This window comes from Castanea sativa, chromosome 9 (assembly GCF_040712315.1).
Source record: "Castanea sativa cultivar Marrone di Chiusa Pesio chromosome 9, ASM4071231v1".
Classification (NCBI taxonomy): Eukaryota; Viridiplantae; Streptophyta; class Magnoliopsida; order Fagales; family Fagaceae; genus Castanea; species Castanea sativa.
In genome coordinates, this window is record NC_134021.1 from 40,546,402 (window position 1) to 40,569,488 (window position 23,087).

Consider the following 23,087-nt stretch of genomic DNA (forward strand, 5'->3'; position numbering starts at 1 on the left):
TGGGAGTCGAATATCTATTATTATTTTTTTAATCTTTCTTCAGTTCTAAACTTCTAATTGATTTTTTTTTTGGGGACACGTAGATCTATATATCCAAGGGCTTTAATGGGCATGGAAGCTGACTCGTCCTCTTTCCCAAGTTCTTCTTCTTCTTCTTCTTCTTCTTCTTCTACTGCTCAAAAGAAGTATGATGTCTTCCTCAGTTTCAGAGGCGAGGACACCCGCAACAATTTTATGGATCATCTATTCAATGCTTTGAAAGGCAAAGGCATTCACACTTTTAGAGACAACGAAGAACTTAAGAAAGGGAAAGCCATTGGACCAGAGTTGTTGGAAGCCATAAAAGAATCCAAATTTGCTGTAATCATCCTCTCAAAAGACTACGCATCTTCAACTTGGTGCTTGGATGAACTTGCACACATCATTTTTTTGCAAGGAAGAGAAGGGAATGACAGTTTTGCCTGTTTTTCATTATGTCGATCCATCTGATGTACGAAAACAAAGGAAAACTTTTGAACAGGCTTTTGTTGAATATGAAGAAAAGGAGAACAAAGAGAGCGTCGAGAAATGGAGAGTTGCGTTGAGAAAAGTGGGCAACCTTGCTGGATGGCATTTAAAGGATACTAGGTAACACAACTTGGCATATTTATTTATTTTAAATATTCAGATGACTCACTTCAAATATATAACTTATTAACTCTATTTGGAACCTTATAAGTAGATCCATTTACATGTTTCATTGTACATCTTTTGATTTTGTCCTGATCGCATATTTTTTTCTTTCAGTCAACAGAATTGCACATTAAATATGTATTTTTTGTTTGTTTGCCTGTGTGTTTTTTTGTAACCTATAGGTGGTTCAAACTCAATGTATATTGAACTTTCTTCATTGCAGGCCTGAGTCACAAGATATCCAAGAAATTGTGGGATGCATATCACTTAACTTGAAATATGATGCATTCCCATATATTACCAAAGACCTAGTAGGAATATACTCTCCAGTGGTGGAATTGGAGTTGTGTTTAGCTGTAGGGTCAAATGATGTTCGCTTTATAGGAATTTGGGCGATGGGGGGAATGGGTAAGACAACTCTTGCTAGAGTTGTTTATCATATGGTTTCTAAAGAATTTGAAGCTCGTGGTTTTATTGAGGATGTTAGGAAAAATTTTGAAAATTATGGTTGTGTTCCACTACAACAGAAAATTATTGATGACATTTTGAAGGATAATAATTTGAAAATAGAAGAGGAGTATGATGGAGTTCTCAAGATCAAGAGTAGGTTAAGTCGTAAAAAGATTCTTCTTGTTCTTGATGATGTAGATAAACCGAAACAATTAAAAATGTTATCTGGGGAGCATGATTGGTTTGGTCCCGGCAGTAGAATTATCATAACAGCAAGAGATAAGCATGTGTTGGAGGCACATGGAGTGGATGAAATACATGAAGTTAAAGGATTGAATGATGAAAATGCTCTTCAGCTTTTTTGCTCGAAAGCTTTTAGAAAAAAGCATGTACTTGATGATTATATAGAGCTATCTAATCATTTTTTGAAGTATGCTAGTGGCCTTCCCTTAGCTCTTGAGGTTTTGGGTTCTTTTTTGTTTGGAAAAAGTACTGTTGAATGGAAAATTGCATTAGAGAGACTCAAAGAATTTCCTGAGGAAGGAATTCTCCAAGTACTTCAAATAAGTTTTGATGGACTGCAAAAGCCACAAAAGGAAATATTCTTGCATATTGTATGCTTTTTTAATCATCGGAAGAAAGATCATGTAGTAGAAAAACTAGATATTCTTGGCCTTTACCCTATTCTTGGATTGGAGGAACTCATTGATAAATCTCTCTTAAAAATTATGTATGACGATATGGTGTGGATGCATGATTTGCTTGAAGAAATGGGTAGGAACCTAGTTTTTCAAGAGTGCTTTGATGATCCTGGGAAGCGTAGTAGACTGTGGGTTTATAAGGACATTGACAAAGTGTTAGAAAAAAATAAGGTAGGAGTTTAATTAGAGAATTTGATCTCTTTCCCTATCTTTTTGTTCAACAAATTTCAAATTTGAATTCTTATGCTAATAATATATTTTGCAATTCTTCATGATTATTAGGGAACAGAAGCAATTCAAGCCATGGATATTTTAAGTACTTCTAATGAAGAAAAAGAGGCACGTTGGAACCCTAAGGCCTTTTTGAAGATGGAGAATCTTAAATTTCTTAGAATTTGTGGCATTCACCGTGTCCCCACACATCTTCCTAATGATTTAAGAATTCTTGATTGGATTTCATATCCTTCAAAATCTTTGCCATCAAGTTTCCAGTTGGATGAGCTTGTTCAACTTTGTTTACAACAAAGCAAAATTGAACAACTATGGATAGGAATAAAGGTAAGTCTGTTAACAACTTTGCTTTTAAATCACAATAAATGAACACTAGGAAGCTAATTATTCTAACTTTTTTTTTCTTCCTCTTTTATCAGAATTTTGACAAGTTGAAGTTTGTTGATTTGGCTAGCTCCTTAAACCTAATCATAACTCCTGACTTCACCGGAGTGCCAAATCTTGAGAAATTAGTTTTGTCAAATTGCACAAAGTTACGCGAGCTTCACTCATCCATTGGGATTCTAAAAAAACTTATTCTTCTTGATCTAAGACGTTGTCGAAAACTAAGTTGTCTTCCAAGAAAGTTTGAAATGGAGTCACTCGTGACTCTTGAACTTTCTGGTTGCTTTGACATTGAGAAAATTCCAGAATTTGTTGGAAACATGGGATGCTTACAAGAGCTGAAATTGGATGGCACTGGTATTAAGGAACTACCTTCATCAATTGAAGGCTTGATTGGCCTGACTTCACTATCTCTAGCATATTGTGATGATCTTGTGTGTCTTCCTAGCGCCATTTGTAGTTTGAAATCGCTTGAATCTTTTGATCTTTCTTGGTGCTTAAAAATTGACAAATTGCCAAAGAACCTGGGGAAGGTCAAAGGTTTAAAGGTGCTTAAGTTGAGTGGAACAGCTATAAAAGAGCTGCCTTCATCAATTGAACAAATGACAAGCCTTACTTTACTAACTTTTAATAAATGTAAAAATCTTGTGTGTCTTCCTAACTCCATTTTTAGTTTGAAATTGGGTAATTCTCTTGATCTTGCTGGATGCTCAAAATTTGACAACTTGCCAGAGAACCTAGGGAATATTGAAGGTTTGGAGAAGCTTGATTTGAGTGGAATAGCTATAAAAGAGCTACCTTCATCGATTGAACATTTGACAAGCCTTACTTTATTGTCTCTAAAAAATTGTAAAAATCTTGTGTGCCTTCCTAGCACCATTTGTTGTTTGAAGTTGCTTAATTCTTTGGATCTTTCTGGATGCTCAAAATTTGACAGCTTGCCAAAGAATTTGGGGAATGTAGAAGGTTTGGAGTTTCTTGATTTGAGTGGAACTTCTATAAAAGAAGTTCCTTCCTCCATTGTTCTCCTTAAAAATCTCAAAGAACTTCTTGTCCATGGATTGAAAGAAACATTATTTTCATTTAATTCCACGCCAACGAGTCATATTGTTGTGGGCTTATTATTGCCTTCCTTATCAGGTCTACATTCTTTAATATACTTGGATCTTTGTGATTGCGATCTTTCGTCAATCCCCAATGATATTGGCAACTTGTCTTCTTTAGCACGCTTAAATCTATGTGGAAATAATTTTGTTTCCCTTCCTAAAAGCATCTCTCAACTCTCTAACCTTCAGACACTCCATTTAGAGGGTTGCAAAAGGCTTCAGTCATTGGAAAATGTTCCATCAACTATTGAATTTGTAATTGCAAACAATTGTACTTCACTGGAGAGATTGCCAGAACTACAAAATCATCCTTTTAGGTCATGTCCCTCCCGTTTGCTTTTCACGTATCTCAACTGCTTCAAATTGGTTGACAATATTCAAAGTGGAAGTAACATGCTTCAGGTCTCTCTCTCTCTCTCTCTCTCTCTCTCTCTCTCTCTCTCTCTCTCTCTCTTTCTTGGTCTCTCTATCTCACTCACAAACATTATGCTTTGTATTTTTCAGGGACAAAGTGGTAGACTACCAAACATGTTAGAGATTATTATTCCTGGAGGTGAAATTCCAAAAGGTTTTAGCCCTGCAAGGTTTATTTTGAAAAGTCCCCCTCGAAGTAAGCTTCAAGTGTTGACGGGTCATACATGGAAGATACAACTACAAGTGCCGTCTTGTGGGTGTGATGAGTTGATGGGAATTGCGTTGTGCATTGTTTTTGTACCCAATGGAACATATCAAAGCAGCTGTGCATTTGAGGTACATGGATTTCGAGGGGCAGTTCCAGTAAAATCTGATTTTGCAATAAATTATGGTAAATTTGAGTCACCTACCATGCTAGACTCTGGATTTATGACAAATTATGGTAAAGTTGAATCACCTCACCTTTGGCTGCTCTATTTGTCCACGCACTATTCTGGCTCGAATTGGGGAGAAACATTTAGTCAAATTGATGCAAATGGAGCTCATCAATTTGAGATTGAAATATCTTCCCCAGAATATGAGGTGGAGAAAGTTGGCTTCCATTTGGTATACAAGCAAGACATCGAGGATCCCAATCAAACTATGGCACAATGCAGCAACAGCAGTATGCTCTATGAGGATCTGGGTGATCTTCATCATGATCATTCCAATTCAGCTGCAGAAGGTTTCAGAAATAAGCAAAGCAATGATGGGGATGATGGGGCTGGACCTAGCAGAAAAGGCTACTCTGATGAGGAACCACAGCCAGAGAGGATTCATAGACCCGGAAGATTTATGGCTGATTCTGAGGATTCTAGTCAAAGGAAAATTTTTAACTTCAGTAAGTCATCATCTTTCTTGTTACTATTACAATTTACAAGTCATCATTTTGGGACATATATTAGCATTTTTTCAAAATGTTAACTTCAAAGCATTGTGCTTTCCTCATATTATCAGTGAACTTAGAAAAACATAAAATGCATGTTTGGTTTAACATATATTCTTCCAAATGTCAAAGACAATTATGCCTTTCCAAAAGCAAACATGTATAAATAAGATCGTGAATACCATCCTAATGTGTCAACATGAGAAATATTTGGGTTTACCTTCATTGTTAGTATATCTAAAAGGAATACATTTCAACAACTAAAGGAGAGAGTTCCAATAAACTTGTTGGTTGGATGGATAAATTATTGTCTAAGGCAGGAAAGAAAATTCTCATTAAACCAGTTGCCCAGGCTTTACCCACTTACACAATAACTTGTTTCCTTCTTCCAAAGGCATTATGTGAGGACTTGACTCACTTTGTAAGAAATTTTTGGCAGGGTAAAAAAAAAGGATGAAAAGAGAATGACTTGGCATAGTTAAGACAAGTTATGTGCTCCTTAGGAGAGAGGGGGGATGGGGTTTAGAGATTTACATGCCTTTAACTTGGCTTTGTTGGCTAAGCAAGGGTAGAAACTCCACACACACACACACACACAAAAAAAAAGTGAACTCATTTTTCTATAAAGTATTCTGAGGAAAGTACTTTTGGAATGGTGATTTTTTGTATGCTAATTTGGGTCGTAATGAGCGATGCATTAGCATGTGGCATGATAAATGGATTCCCATCCAGATATAACGTAAACCCCCACCCCCACACACCCCCCCCCCACCCCCCCCTTCCCCCCAAAAAAAAGAAAGAAGAAATAACCTCCCAATGGATGCTAAGGTTTGTGATCTAATTAATGGGGAGGATGGAACACAGAAGAGTAAAGTGGTGAGAAGATCTTTCATGGATCATGAGGATGATGCCATTTTAGGAATCTGCCTATGCCCTGTATATGACAAAGGACAAGTTGATATAGGCTGCCACAAATGGATGCACTATTCCACATAGGCAAGAGCTCTTACAAGGTGAGCACAAAGAAGCTGTGGAAGCAAGTTTGGAAAGCTGAAATATCTCTGTATCTGGGAAAGTTAAGAATTTCATGCGACATTCATGCAAGAACATTCTTCCTACAAAACTAAACCATTTACAGCATCATTTATCTACTGATGGGGTCTGTGAGGGATGTGGGAAGGCTCAGGAGTCTACTGGTCATGTCTTTTGTTGTTGCAAAATGGCTAGAGAAATATGGACCAGCTGAAATCTTGGCCACATAATGATTTCTGATGAAGAGGATTTTACTAATGTGTTTTGGAGAGTGGTTCAGGATGATAAGATCGAAGCCCATGTGATCGAATTAATTATGATGACTAACTGGGCTATTTGGACGCATAGAAATTAATTGAGGCTGGTGGCTTAAAATAGAGGGGATCTGACATTGCTAGAGGCACTTCATTGTTATTGGAGTTCCGTTCAGCCAGGGAATGCAATATTTTGGCAACAGCAGCAGAATAAGTGAAGGTCTCCACTCGAACCTGGGATGTATAAAACCAATGTGGATGGTGCAGTGTTCACAGAGGAAAAGACAGCAAGGGTGGGTGTACTGATTCGAGATTAAATGGGTAACATTGTTGCAGGGGTGGGTGTACTGATTCGAGATGAAATGGGTAACATTGTTGCAGCTATGTGTATGAAGATTAATGCCCCCTGTCCTGTTTGGAGAATGAGTCTTATGGCATGGCTTAGTCAGTTATTCTCGCAGTTCAAATAAGATTTGGACCACCACTGGTTGCACTGGAAATTGAAGCCAAAGCTATGGAAGTCGTAGCCCACTTTGCAAGAGATATGGGTGTCCAAGAGGTTATTTTTGAAGGGGACTCTGTTAGTCTGGAATGCTTTTTCTGGGAAGATTGAAACACCAGAATGTTATCAGTGGAACCCGTGTGTGGATGCAAGAGTTTCAATGAGCTGAGATTTCTCAAACACAAAGCATAATGACAATAAACCAGCTCATTCGCTAGCTCAACAGTCAACACACTTAGCATGTTCAGGATTACTTGACTTGAGTTGAGGAGACCCCAAATTTTATAGAAAGCTTTTTGTGATTCATTAAAAATTTCAAGTTGCCAATAAAAAAAATTAAAAAAAGAGAATAGATTGAGAACGTACTTCTGTTTGTTTAAATATCTATTCACTAGGGAATGAAGGTCTTATCTAATAACAGTGAGTTGTTTGGCTTCATGAGCATGTTGGTTGAAATAGTTTTGATTGCGTAATTTGGAACTTGATTTTATACATTAAAATTATAATGTTTGTTGAATCATTTCCTTTTCTTTGTAAATCCTCTTTAATTCATTTTTCTTGTTATTTAGGAATATCAAAAAGAGTGTTCTTTTAATTAATGAGGGTAAAATTAATATTAAACTTCATATTTTATTTTCGATTGGGTATATTGTTTAACACATACTGGCCTTTAAAAAGGCAGTTTTTTTCAACGAAAGAACCAATCACATCTGATGGAGATATCATCACGAACCATGACATTTTCTTCTCTATCATGCGAAGTCCTTATTTTAATATCTCCCTTTAATCAAAATGCAGGAGAATGGATATTTCGGTTACTTTGTTGGTGTGCAAGAGACCAAGACAATAGAGATGATGAGTAGTATAAATGGGTATGGGACAGCCATAGAGTCAATTTCTCATTTGTACTCTTGTTTTCAATATTGGTTTTTAATTTTTACGTTGTCCAGGTATGCTTTTATAAACATTTGGAGAAACTTCTGCTTTTCCAACATCTTTTTCTACTGGGACGGTGTAGACTTTCAGGTCAGTCAATTAATGATTTACAAAAGGGGGTTTTGCTATAAATGTGATTTTATTGTGAAGGGGTATATTTGTTAAATTCCTTCATTAACAACTTTTCAGATACTAAGTTCTGTAAGTATACTACAGCATGGATGCAAAAGTTGGGAATCTCATTAATAGTCCCAGCCAAATTGAAATACTTCCTTTGGAGGACTGTGATCAATTCACTTTCCGTGATGCGGAAGGTATAGAGGCCATGGCAGTGTGATGAGCAATCTATTTTACCATAGAAAGAGACTGGTTGATGGTTATCAATGCAATATGCTGAGCAAGCGAAATGCACATCACCAGCAGGGCACATTGTTGAAGACGCAAAATGGCTTGCAACAGACATGAGAGCATGCAAATTCTAACATACTAGAAGTGAGGCAAACATGGCTCTGCACATTCTCTGGCACGCCCCAACCTCAGTGGCGGCGCCACGTTATGGTCAGGGTGTTCCCAGGAACACCCTGACTTGAAATTTATATATATATATACTTTTTTTTTTTTTTTACCCTTAAAAAATAAAATAGGAACACCCTCACATTAAAAAATATATATATTTGTTCTACTTTCGAGCCAAAAAAAAAACCCAAAAAAAATTTCAACTAAAATCTGAAAAAAAAAAAAAAAAAAAAAAAAAAAAATTGTAACAGAGAAAAAAAAAATGTAAGAGCAAACTGCAAACGAATCACAGCAAGCCCAACAGAGACAGATCACAGCAAAATGTAAGAGCAAACGGATCACAGCAAGCCCAACATCAAGCCCACTGCCCACGGCAAGCCCAACAGAGACAGAGGAAGCAAACCCACGGTTTCTCAACCAAAAAAAAAAAAAAAAAAATTACAGACCCATCAAAAACCTCAAATCAGTTATCAGAGTTCAGTACATCATCACTAAAGCTCTTCTCAAAAAAATTAAAAAAATTAGTAAAGCTAAACAAACCTAAAATAGGAGAAACAGAGCAACGGCGCTCCCCTTCGAAGCTAGATCGATCCACCGTCCACGGTTCCATCCGCTCATCGAACATCGGAGATCGCCAGATCGGTCCAGCTCCACTGCTCCAGTCGCTCATCGGAGATCGGCCTCGTCGCCCTCGTCGCATCGGAGATGGAGATCGGTCCGCAACATCCAGTCGCAACGCTCATCGTCGCTGCACTCATCCACGCCGTCGCCATCGCCATCGCCGTCGCCGTCGCCATCCCAGGTATTTCTCTCTCTTTTTCTCTCTGACTCTCTGTCTCTCTCTCGCCTCTCGGTCTCTCACTCTCTCTATACTCTCTCAAATCTGAAATGAAATAGGATTAAATGAATGAAAATGAAATGTGTGCCTGCCTTTAATCTTTATTTATGACTCTCTCTCTCTCTCTGTACTCTTTAGTCATTATTAAATTTATGACTTTGTCTGTTTGTCCCATTGTTGAACTGGACCAACTGGTGATCCGTGATTGGCTGCTGATTCCAGCAGCACTCAGTTTTGTTTGTTTGCTTCTTCTTTTTTTTTCTTTTTTTTTTTTAAAGAAACAAGCACTCAGTAAGACAGTAACACTTTAACTTTATTTTTTTTTTTTTACTTTTTTAATTTGACATTTTGCTTTTGGCTTTATCTTATGATTAAATCTTATCCGTTGATTGGTGTGTAAATTGAAATGTGTTGGTGTTGGTGTTGCCGTGTTGGACTATTGGTGTGTATTGATATTGGACTCAACTCAAAGACATTAATTGTCTTTTAGCGTTATTGTGATTGTGAAATTTTCTAATTGGTAGCTAGATTTTGTGAAATTTTCTGATTGTCTTTTAGCGTTAATAATTTAATTAATCAATACATTATAAAAGACAAAAAAAATTAAATTATGTTAGACTAAACAACAATTAATAATCTTATAATTAATGAAACAATAATATAACAAATTATAATTTATAAAAGACAAACAAATTAATGAAACAACTAAATAATAATAATTAATAATTTATTGATATTTCAAATAAACTTATAATTTATTGTTTATTCTTTTGCTAGAATTATGGACAAATACTTGATAAAAAAACCACGTACCCAAGATTCATCTCCTGTGCAAGATTCATCTCCATCTTCTAAGTGAAGTCGTGTTGACTTTAACTTAGAAAATCTTCCTTCAGATCCTGGGCTACGACAAAAGATATCATCTTATCATCCTAATAATCATGATGAAATAAGAAGATATTATTTAGGAAAAGGCCCTTGTCGACCTCCTCATGATTACCCGGTATCATATTTTTCTGGAAAGCCCCGTCGATTTAGAGTCGAATGGTATGAAAATAGAAATTGGTTGGAATATAGTATAGCCAAAGATGCAGCATTTTGTTTTTATTGCTACCTATTTGGGAAAGATGTTGGTAAGCAAGGAGGAGATGACACTTTTGTAACGAAGGGATTCAGACTTTGGAATCAGGTTGGGAAGTTAGATTCCCATGTTTGAGGAGTTAATAGTGCTCATAACCAAGCTGTCAAGAAGAGTGAAGATTTACAGAAGGAAAAGCAACACATTCAAAGTGTCTTGGTTAAGCAATCAGATCAAGATAAAGCTAAATATCGGATTCAATTAAACGCAATAGTTGATTGCGTAAGATTCCTTTTATTCCGAGGATTAGCTTTTCGTGGTCACGATGAATCTCAAGATTCAAGTGATAAAGGAAATTTCCTTGAGCTTCTACAATTTTTGGGGGATCACAATGAATCTATCAATGAAGTGATGCAAAATACTTGGAAAAATTGCAAGCTTACCCATCCTGATATTCAAAAAGACATGGTGAATGCAATTGCACATGAAACATCCAAAGCCATCATCGAGGATCTTGGCAATGGGTTCTTTTCAATATTAGTTGATGAGTCACGTGATATCTCAGTGAAAGAACAAATGGCACTCGTTCTTCGTTATGTAAACAAACAAGGAATTATTATAGAGCGATTCCTTGGTATTGTACATGTAGCAAGTACCACCGCTTTGTCACTCAAATGTGCTATTGAAGGTTTACTTTGTGAACATAATTTGAGTTTATCGAGACTACGTGGGCAAGGTTATGACGGAGCTAGTAATATGCAAGGTGATATCAATGGTCTCAAAACTTTAATTTTGAAAGAGAATAAGTCAGCATTTTATGTCCATTGTTTTACTCATCAACTTCAATTGACACTTGTTGCCGTTGCTAAAAATCACATTAACATTGCTGATTTTTTTTATGTGGTTAGTAATTTAGTAACTGTTGTTGGAGGCTCTTGTAAGAGACGAGATGCTCTTCGAGATGCTCAATTTGCCAAAATTAAAGAAGATTTAGAGAATGGTGTACGAAGAAGTGGACAAGGTTTGAATCAAGAGACAAATCTTAAACGTCCTGGTGATACACGTTGGGGATCATATTATGGGACTATTCTCAACTTGATTTTGATGTTCTCTGCTGTTGCTGATGTACTTGAGATTATTGAAGAAGATGGGCTCTCCGACCAAAAAGTTGAAGCTCGATCTATTATGAGGTCAATTCTATCTTTTGAATTTGTTTTTGCTCTACACTTGATGAAAAACATTTTAGGGATCACAAATGAGTTGTCAATAGCATTGAAAAAAAAAAATCAAGATATAGTAAATGTTATGGATCTTGTTAAAGTGTCTAAGCAACGATTGCAAGTGATGAGAGATGATGAATGGACATCTTTATTGACTGAAGTGTCTTCATTTTGTGCCACACATGAAATTCCTATCTTGAACATGGATGAAATATTTGTAGTTAGTGGGAGGCCGCGACGCAATACCCAACAAAATACAAATTTACATCATTATCGTGTTGAGCTATTCTACACCGTCATAGATATGCAACTTCAAGAGCCAAACAATCGTTTTTCAGAGGTGAATACCGATTTGCTAATTTGTATGGCTTGCTTGAATCCAAGTAATTCATTTGTGGCTTTTGATAAGGAAAAGTTAATACATCTAGCAAAGTTCTATCCATATGATTTTCCTGGGACAAATATCTTGGCACTTGACTCTCAGCTTCAGAATTTCATTTTTGATATGCGCAACAATGACTTGTTTTTAGAGCTTCAAGGAGTTAGTGAACTTGCTGAAAAGTTAGTGAGCACGAGGAAGCATGAGACTTATCCATTAGTCTATTTGTTTGTGAAGTTAGCTTTGACCCTTCCTGTTGCTACTGCAACAGTAGAAAGAAGTTTTTCAGCAATGAAATATATAAAGAATGAACTGCGCAATCGAATGGGAGATCAGTGGATGAATGATTGCTTGGTTGTATATATTGAAAAAGATATAGCTTGTAGCATTGATAACGAGACTATCATGCAACGATTTCAAAATATGAAAAATCGTAGAAGGCAATTGTAAATTTTATGTATTTACATGTTTTTTGATTGTTGTTGTCAATATATAAAATTTTCTTTTTATTAGATCGTGTAATTTATACTTATTAAAGAACACCCTGGGAAAAATTCCTGGAGTCGCCATTGCCCAACCTCAAGCCCAATTTTTAGAAGCTCCTATGTATATGGCTTCAGGATATACCAGCCTCCATTGCAAATGTTATTTTAATTTTTTTAATTGAATCATTGTTATGCTGGTTATTAAAAAAAGAAAAAGACAATATTAGCCTATTAGCCTAAATATTTAGGACTTTTTAGGAATTTTTTTAGATCTCCTTTGGGTTTTCGTTTTCTTTTCTTTTTCTAATCTCTATTATTTACCATTATTAATCGGAACAAACAGGACATTAAATATTTACTACTTTGAATAAGAATGGCCAGAAGAAGAAAACAGACCACATAAAATTGTGGAAAAAAAAAAATAATAAATAAATAAATAAAACAGAAGATGAACATCAGGCTGTTACAAATCAGTCATTAAAAAAAATGGTTTACAAAGATACCCATTTGAAATTTCCAATAAGAGACTAAAAACTTTAGCTTGCTAATGCTTTTCTGATTGTGTCGAACAATTAAAAACTAAAAAAGACCAATATATTGTGTACTTCAGCAATGAAACCAATCTCGGAGATCCCAATTGAGAGAAGTTGGATCAGCACGATAAATTGACAATAAAGCATTTTCATAAATACATATGAATAAACTCATATGATGTTTGCTGGTGCAACATTAACAAATTTGTCATGATGTTTCTGAGAGAGGAGAAGAAAATAAAAAGCTTTATACACTCACCATAATTAGTTGTTTCTTTATTTCAATGGTGGAGTCTTATTTTTTTTCTTTTCTTTTTTTGTGGTAATGTAACGATATCAACTTATTTTAACATAAATTGAAAATGGATAACGATATAGGTGAATATTGTAACACAAATATTGTTATAGCTACACGAAATAATTCTTTAAAACAGCTCTTGGAAAACAATATTAATAATAAGATCCTTAACTTACCTACGATTAAAATTTTTTTTAAAAAAACCATGCATTAAAAGTCAATAAAACTAAAATTATGGTCAAAATTTTGTAGATGAATCAGGAAGAGAAATTTAAAATTTTAGCTTTAGAAACTCATGCATTCACATACAAAGGGACTCGTTTCTTCTCCAGTCTTGTCCTTTAATCTAGGAATAAACAAACATAGAAAAGCCACATAAACACTATGATCGAATTACACAATTTTTTATTATTTTTTACTTATACCCAAAAAATGTAGAAGCTTTCAACTCCAATCATGCCTAAAACTGAAACTTTTTCTAGCAGTCTTCACAAAACCTTCATATGCATAATTTGATTACTGGAACTTGAGAGGGAAAAAGAGGGATCAACACTCAAGAGCTTCCAAATTGAAATTATGTTAATGGTAGTTTGTAACTTTGTATCCTAAAATTAATCTTTAAAAAATTGGTCATTATGGTAGTTTGCCAATATAGATGACGTCAAAGAACCATCAAGTTTCACAAAACCAAAAGCTCCTCATCATGTGATATCCTATAAAAAGAAAGATTTTGAACTTGGTAAGGATGAGGTGTAAAATTCATATTTTACACCATCTAATAAGAGATTGTCATATTAACATGTTACTTAAAATTCAATACATCCTCTCACATCTAATAACATTTCAATAAACTCCCAATTTGGTTGGATATATATCAAGGTATTAAAATTAATTGGATGTGGCTGTGTTTATTCTTAAATACGTGATAAGATGATGTGATATTTTGAAATTGAAATGGTAAAATATGAGTTTTACATCACATCCTTACAGAATTTAATCTCAAATAGAAAATACAAAATTTAATAATATTTTTAAGAAATGCTAAAGTAAGTTATAATCTTAAAACTAAATACTTTCAAATTAAAATTCCCACTTGGCCTAAAAAAAAAAGAAAAAAAAAGGAAGATGCCATGAAAGATCAAGATAGAGATAGGTGGATACTTTCTCATTGGATGATGACCTCTGGAGAAATCAATAAATTACATCTAATGAGTACCTATGTCTCAATGCATGAATATGAGAATCTATACCCACCTAAAAGGAATAATTAGATCCCATCCAAAAGAAAAAAGAAAAAGGAAGAATTAGATACGTTGCCATAGATCAAGATAGAAATAGGTGGATACTTTCTCATTGGATGATGACCTCTGGAGAAGTCAATAAATTACATCTAATGAGTACCTATGTCTCCATGCATGAATATGAGAATCTATACCCACCTAAAAGGAATAATTAGATCCCATTAAAAAAGAAAAAGGAAGAATTAGATACGATGCAATAGATCAAGCTGAATGGTAAACATTCAAATTGAATTCACATAACCAAAGTAACCAAACCCAAGTACACAAGTTGAATAACTTTCCTTACTTTTAAATATAAGAAGCTTACATTCCAAAGTATGGTGTATAAAGAATAGCTTTTAGATGTGATTATGCTTATTCTTAAATACGTGATAAGATGATGTGATATCTTGGGATTGGAGGAGTAAAACATGAGTTTTACACCACATCCTTACAAAATTTAATCTCAAAAAGAAAACACAAAATATAATAATATTTTTAAGAAATGCTAAAGTAAGTTATAATCTTAAAACTAAATACTTTCAAATTAAAATTCCCACTTGGCCTAAAATAAAAAAAGGAAGATGCCATGAAAGATCAAGCTAGAAATAGGTGGATACTTTCTCATTGGATGATGACCTCTGGAGAAGTCAATAAATTACATCCAGTGAGTACCTATGTCTCAATGCATGAATATGAGAATCTACACCCACCTAAAAGGAATAATTAGATCCCATAAAAAAAATAAAAAAGAAAAAAAAAAAAAAAAAAAAGAAAGAAAGAATTAGATACGATGCCATAGATCAAGCTGAATGGTAAACATTCAAATTGAATTCACATAACCAAAGTAACCAAACACAGGTACACAAGTCGAATAACTTTTCTTACTTCCAAATATAAGAAGCTTAGAGCATTCACAATGAAAAATTGTATCCTATCCTATTTTACCATTTCAAAAAGTTATTTTATCAATTATACCATACCATTTTATAACACACCCAACATCCTAATTTTTATTTTCCTATTCTACTCATTAAAATAATATATATTACCCACTAAAATAATATAATATATTCCAATACAACTCTCTATCTCTCTTCCACTTTATCGATTAAAATATATTATAATTTTTACAATTGTACTACAGTGTCATCCTACATTTAGAGTATCCACATCAGTGAATGCAAAATCTTGCACGGTTGCTATAGTATTTGCATTTATTATGTTATTATTTGTTCTCTCTCATTCTATTCACTCTCTTACTCTTTCTGAACATCTCTTTGTCCCTCACTCTCTTTGAACTCTCTCTTTGTTTCCCAGTCTCTAACTTAAGCTTCTCAATCTGACTTGTCGTCGAGCTGGGTGGCGTCGAAGAAGATGAGGAGGTAGTAGGGTCTTCGGGTTTTTGTGGAGGTGAGGTAGCGAGAGACGGAGTGATCGTCGAGGTGGATTATGCCGGTTTTGGATCGGGATTGGAGGGATTGGACCTCTGAGACTCGGTCCGAGTCGGAGGAGCTGGTTAAGGTTGAGATGAGAAGAAGGAAATGAGGAGAAGGAGGGGGAGAGAGTCAGTGGGAGACATGGTTGTGGGTTTTTTAGGGTTACAAAGAGAATGAGATTGGTTTGTTTTTGTTTTGGATCTTTGGATTTGGGTAGCTTGATGATGGTGGCTTGATAATGGTGATGATGGTGATTGGATCTTTGGATTTTTGTTGTGTGGCTTGATGATGGTGATTGGGTAGGTTGATGATGGATCTTTGGATTTGGGTTTTTGGAGGCTGCTTGATGGTGGCTCGATTGAATGGGTATGTGAATTTCATTGATGGTAGCTTGGTTGAATGGGATGGTGGCTAGGTTGTTGTCTGGCTTGATAATGGTGGTTGGATGATGATGGCTGTGTGCGTTGTGTTGGCTCTATGAGAGAGATGATAGTGAGAAAAAATGAATGTTTTATTGAATAAATGTGTATAATAGAGAAACTAATGTGGGAGTTTTGTAAAAATAAGTGTGCATAATAGAAAAAGCAAGTTTTTTTTTTTTTTTGGGTGCAAAATGGACAAATTTTTTTGCATCAACTAATGCAGATGCTCTTAGGATGGCACTGTAGCACAATTGCAAAAAAAAATTGCAATTCTAGCATTTTACAACTCCAGTTGCCAACACATTTTTGTGCCTTGATTGTACTTTTCCCCTACATTTCCCATTAGCAATTGCCAATGAGAATTCTCTTACATTCCAAAGTATGGTGTATAAAGAATAGCTTTTGCTTGTGCCACCATCTACACAACTATTCCATTGGAATCTCATTCTCTTGATCAACATCACAGAAGTACCTCATTTTTGCACTGTAACAACTGTGGCTTTGACATTGTTAAGGGCATTTTTAGTCCCAAGTTGCTTTTATTAAAGCATTCACAGCACCTGCCATTTCTATAACATTTATCATAGTCCCTCTAGCAATTTCTTTTTGATGCTCAATTATCACCCTTAACTCTGCGAACCATTTTCTCCACAAAGTAAGTAGTGGCAAGAATGCTCAGACTTCTATAACATTTTGTTGTACTTAGCATGTGCTTGGCAAGATTGCCCAACAATGTTTTTTATGCATCTTCCGAAAATAACTAATTGGAAGAGCCGCAAACACTTGGATATTTCCCATTCAATTACTTTAGCATCACAATTCCATATTCAGGCTATTTAAGCAGCATGCCATCTCAACAGATTTGTAAAATATTGTAGAATGTTACAGTTTTACTTTTAAAAGAATCAATGATATTGTTAAAATTTTATAAAACAAAATTACTAAAATTAATACCTATATATATATACTAATATTTAAAAATAAATAAATAATTGGGCGGCATTGCCCCCAAAGTCCAAGCTGGGCAGCTCCATCCCCGGTTATATAGAAGTAGAGTTTTTTTTTACTCAATTTCCTTGTAATTATTATTATTATTTTTTTTTTTTTGCATTAAAACATATTTTTATTAATTTGAGTTATATAAATATATATATATATATATTTTTTTTTTGGCATAGGACTCGAGCTCCAAGTGTGATGATTGTTATTTTACATGCCACGTTAGTGGCTCCATATCAGTAAGTGGTTGCTAGAATTCATTTTTGGAAAATCAAGTTTTACTCAAAACTTTTAGTTTCACAAAAGCAAATTACAAATGAAACAGCTTAACTAAATGACTTTCGAAGAGAATTTTTTTTGGTTAAATAATCCTAAAAAATGAATTATTTAGCAAAAAAAAAAAAAAAAAAACCCCAAAAAGTAGTGTAAAAGGAACTTTGTAGGTTGTAAAAACTAAAAAAGAAAAGGCAATTCGCTAGCCTATGGAAAGTCGACCTGTCTTTTCGTAGTAAAACAATGCAGCTGGCGAAAAAGCAACGTGAAAAGAATTTTATAGTAGCTGTTAAAAATAAAATAATAAAAACAAAACCTTCGATGCTCATGCACTACGACACTAGAGTTTTCAGCGCCACTTTTGATAAAAGAATCACAAAAAAGAAAAGAAAAAAAGAGGGCAATTTTTGCTCCTCAGTAGGCCCGTGTGCAGATGCAAGAGTTTCGATGAGCTGAGATTTCTCAAACACAAAGCATAATGGCAATAAACCAGCTCATTCGCTAGCTCAACGGTCAACACACTTAGCATGTTCAGGATTACTTTACTTGAGTTGAGGAGACCCCAAATTTTATAGAAAGCTTTTTGTGCTTCAATAAAAATTTCAAGCTTCCAATAAAAAAAAAAAAAAAAAAAAGAGAATAGATTGAGAACGTACTTCTGTTTGTTTAAATATCTATTCACTAGGGAATGAAGGTCTTATCTAATAACAGTGAGTTGTTTGGCTTCATGAGCATGTTGGATGAAATAGTTTTGATTGCGTAATTTGGAAATTGATTTTATACATTAAAATTATAATGTTTGTTGAATCATTTCCTTTTCTTTGTAAATCCTCTTTAATTCATTTTTCTTGTTATTTAGGAATATCAAAAAGAGTGTTCTTTTAGTTAATGAAAATAAAATTAATATTAAACTTTGTATTTTATTTTCGATTGGGCATATTGTTTAACACATACTGGCCTTTAAAAAGGCAGTCTTTTTTCAACGATAGAACCAATCACATCTGGTTGAGATATTATCACGAACCATGAGATTTTCTTCTCTTTCATGCGAAGTCCTTATTTTAATATCTCCCTTTAATCAAATTGCAAGAGAATGGATATTTCGGTTACTTTGCTGGTGTGCAAGAGACAAATTAAGACAATAGAGATGATGAGTAGTCTAAATGGGTATGGGACAACCATAGAGTCAATTTCTCATTTGTACTCTTATTTTCAATATTGGTTTTTAATTTTTAGGGTAAAATGCAAAATTAACCCTCTAAGTTTCTTTAGATTTTATTTCAGTCCTCTAACTTTGCTTTTGTTTATTTCAATCCTCTAACTTTGTTTTTGTTCATTTCAGTTCTCTAACTTTTAAGTTTATTCAATTAAGACTTTTCCATCAATTTTTGTTATATATTGTGGTTAATTTTTCTTCAAATTTTTTTAATTAAAAAAAATCAATTAATGATTGAAAAATATTTTCCAGATTTTTTTTTTCAAAAACTTATAACAAAAATTAACAAAAATGCCTTAATTGAATAAATCTGAAACTTAGAAGATTAAAATGAATGAAAACAAAGTTAGAAGACTGAAAAAAAATTTGAAGAAACTTAAAAGGTCAGTTTTGCATTTTAACCTAATTTTTATGTTGTCCAGGTGTGCTTTTATATACATTTGGAGAAACTTCTGCTTTTCCAACATCTTATACTACGGTCCCTGGGACCGTGTAGACTTTCAGGTCAGTCAATTAATGATTACAGAAGGGGTTTTGCTATAAATGTGATTTAACCGGATCCTATTTGTTAAATTCCTTCATTAACAACTTTTCAGATACTGAGTCCGGCCAGTAAGTATACTACAGCATGGATGCAAAAGTTGGGAATCTCATTAATAGTCCTAGCCAAATCGAAATAATTCCTTTGGAGGACTGTGATCAATTCACTGTCCATGATGCGGAAGGTATAGAGGCCATGGCAGTGTGATGAGCAATCTATTTTGCCATAGAAGGAGACTGGTTGGTGGTTATCAATGCAATACGCTGAGCAAGTGAAATGCACATCACCAGCAGGGCACATTGTTGAAGACGCGAAATGGCTTGCAACAGACATGAGAGCATTCAAATTCTAACATATCAGAAGGGAGGCAAACATGGCTCTGCACATTCTCTGGCACGCCCCAACCTCAAGCCCAGTTTTTAGAAGCTCCTATGTATATGGCTTCAGGATATACCAGCCTTCATTGCAAATGTTATTTTTATTTTTTAATTGAATCATTGTTATGTTGGTTTTTGATGCAGCAATAAAATTATTCATCCTCTTCTATTTTCTTTTTCTTTTTTTACAAATTTGTTATCAAAGACAATATTAGCCTAAACATTTAGGACTTTTTCGGAGTTTTTTAGATCTCCTTTAGGTTTTTTTTTTTTTAAATACTATTATTTACCATTATTAATTGGAACAAACAGGACATTAAATATTTGCTACTTTGAATAAGAATGGCCAGAAGAAGAAAACAGACCACATAAAAAGCTTTAAACCCTCACCATAATTAGTTGTTTCTTTATTTCAATGGTGGTGTCATTTTTTTTTTTTTGGGTGGTGATGTAACGATATCAACTCTTTTTAACTTTTTTTTAGAAAGCATTTTAACATAAATTGAATGGAATGGATAAATATATAGGTGAATATAGCAAAACAAATGTCGTTATGGCTACACGAAAATAATTCTTTAAAACAGCTCTTAGAGAACAACATTAATAATAAGACCCTTAAATTACCTATGATATATATAAAATAAAATTGAAAAAACCATTATAGGGCATCAACCCATGTACTAAAAGTCAATAAAACTAAAATCATGATCAAAATTTTGTATTTGAATTAGGAAGAGAAATTTTAGCTTTAGAAACTCATGCATTCACATAAAAAGGACCTAATTTGTTTCTTCTCCAATCTTGTCCTTTAATCTAGAAATAAACAAACGTAGAAAAGCCACATAAACACTGATCAAATTACACAACTTTTTATTGATTTTATACCCAAAAAAAGGTAAAAGCTTTCATACCTAAAACTGAACCTTTTTCCAGCATTCTTCACAAAACCTTTATATGCATAATTTGATTACTGGAACTTGAGAGGAAAAAAAGAAGAATCAACACGCAAGAGCTTCCAAATTGAAAATATGTTAATAGTAGCTTGCAACTTATCCTAAAATTAATCTTAAAAAAATTGGCCATTATGGTAGTTTGCCAATGTAGATGGCGTCAAATAACCATCAAGTTTCACGAACCAAAAGCTTCTCATCATGTGATATCCAATAAAAAGAAAATAATATTTTTAAAAATAATAAAGTAAATTATAAGTTTTTCTGTTACTCTGATATAGCATTCTAATTTAAGATAATCTAAGTGTATATATGTAAAGCTCCATTCGAAAAATTATTATTTACACCTTGCAACTAAATATTTGTAAATTAAATTTCCTACTCAGCCTCAAAAAAGGGAAGATGCCAGATCAACATAGAATTAGGTGGCTACTTTCTTCTTGGATGATGTCCTCTATAGAAGTCAGTAAATTACATCTAATAATTTCCTACCTACCTATGTTTCAATACATGAATATGAATCTATACCCAGCTCTCTTTTTTTGAGAATCAAATCTATACCCACCTAAGGAAGTATTATATCCCTTAAAATAATAGATATGGTGCCTTAGATCATGCTGGGTGGTAAATATTGATTAATGGTTTTAAAAAAAATTTAATTATATTCTTCTTTTTCAAAAAAAATTTCATCGTACCGATTGGAGTTGCTAAGAGATTTTTCTTTTTCTTTTTTTTGTTCGGATTTGGAACTATGCAGTTGCACTTTTTAGTAAGAGAAAAAAGTTAAAAGGTTAAAAATTGTACAATTATTTTAATGCTCGAATTAAAAGTGAATTTTTTTAATTTTAAATATCTCAATTCTTGAAAGGAAATTTACGTGATTTTTCTTACTCTGCTTTAATAATTATTTAAAAACAAATAAATATATAAACTCATAGAAGAAACTTTTTTTCACAAAATTAAATTACAAATGAAGCTATTTATCTAAATAAGTTTCAAAAAGATTCTTTTTAATAAAATGATCCAAAAAAATTATTTATTTAGCAAAAAAAAAACCCAAAAAGAAGTGTAAAAAGAACTTTCGCTGCATTTCATCGCTACTTGAAGTGAAAGTACTCAGAAAAAGAGAGCAACTTTCGCTTCTCGCTAGGAACTAGGAAGTTGAAGTACTCAGAAAAATAAAGAATAATTTCAGTCCTCTTTCGTCTCTTCCAAATTTCAGTCCGCTCCTCAGTCTCCTCTTTCTCTGTCTCATCAATTCCTAATTTCAGATTCAATTCCATCTCTTGGTATGGACACAAGATACAAGTCTCTAATTACACAAGCTTACAAAACAAGAAAAAGAAGACACCCAACCAATGGCCTAACTGCTATTAGTTAAACTTAAGGCCTAACAATTATTTTTATTTTTTTATTTTTTTTTTTTTTTGTAAACAAAAAATAGGAAAAGGAGGCGACCAATGTGGCTTCTCTACCTCGGTGTGACCATAATAGCACCCTACTCACTCCTGAGCGAGACCCCATACTTCCGGTTTGTGAGAAACTCACTTATTATCTTTGGATCTTTTGGAATGAAGATGAGGTATAAGAAGTACCAACACACAGCTAGTTGTTAGTACTTGAACCCAAGTCATGAGATTTGTTGGCCAAGTATCTAACCAACTTGGCCTCCCAAATGTTGGTTTAAGGCCTAACAATTGATGTTTAGGATTTATTTTATTTACGAGTAATTAGTTAACCCTTATTAGGCTTATTTTTCCTTTCCTTTCTTTTAAAAACCTTATTGTCTTTTATTACTTGGCTTATAAATTTAATTCCTTTTCTTTATTTGATTTTATAAGATTTCATGTGATTTATATAGCTTATGCTTGGTTTAATAAGATTTCATTTGAAATGTTCTTAATGATATGATGCTGATTTCAGTTAAGTCTATGCATAAATTCCTTCTTCTTTTTTCAGCTTTCTTGCTTGATGCCTTCTCTGGCAAGTTTAAGTGTTGACATGGTGGGTTCCAGGTAGCTCAACTGGTAAAGTCTCTGATAGTTGTGTAAGAGATCTGGAGTTCAATCCCCGCCTACACAAAAAACTATTGGTACCTTGGTCTGATGATAAAAAGCTATTATCATGAGCGGATGTCATAGGTTGAAACTCTCTAAAAAAAAAAAAAGTGTTGACATGGTTTATATATATATATAATTCTGTTATTGTTCTTCAATTTTGTTTTTTATGAGTTGGAGTTTAAGAGGACGGTTTTTCTAGATTTAAATCTGTGCAATAGTACCTTCGCTTTAAAAAAAGTTCAATCCAAAGACTAAAAATAGAAGTGAACTTTTTAATTTCCCATCTCATCATTCAAAAAAGTCAGAGTCAATTGTGCGATTTTTCTTGTTGTAATGTTTGGTTTTTAATAAATTTATAAATAATTTTCTTTTGATAATTCAATAATTGGTAATTATATTGACGACAAACATATTTAAATTCTAAACATTTTTGTTAATAATACGAAAAGGTATGGTTAGCTTCAAAGTTCTTGACTATAATACTCTTTACAAATTGTATAAAGAGCTTTGTAGATTAGGTACTGTAGCAATTATATCCATTCCTCTCACAATATTGTTTTACTTCTTCACTTTTTA

At 33.7% G+C, this 23,087-nt stretch overlaps 1 pseudogene; it reads left to right on the forward strand.

The window, feature by feature from the left end:
* Positions 1–105: 105 nt before the first annotated feature.
* LOC142609915 (TMV resistance protein N-like) lies at positions 106–8,714 on the forward strand (annotated as a pseudogene).
* The last annotated feature ends 14,373 nt before the right edge of the window (positions 8,715–23,087 follow it).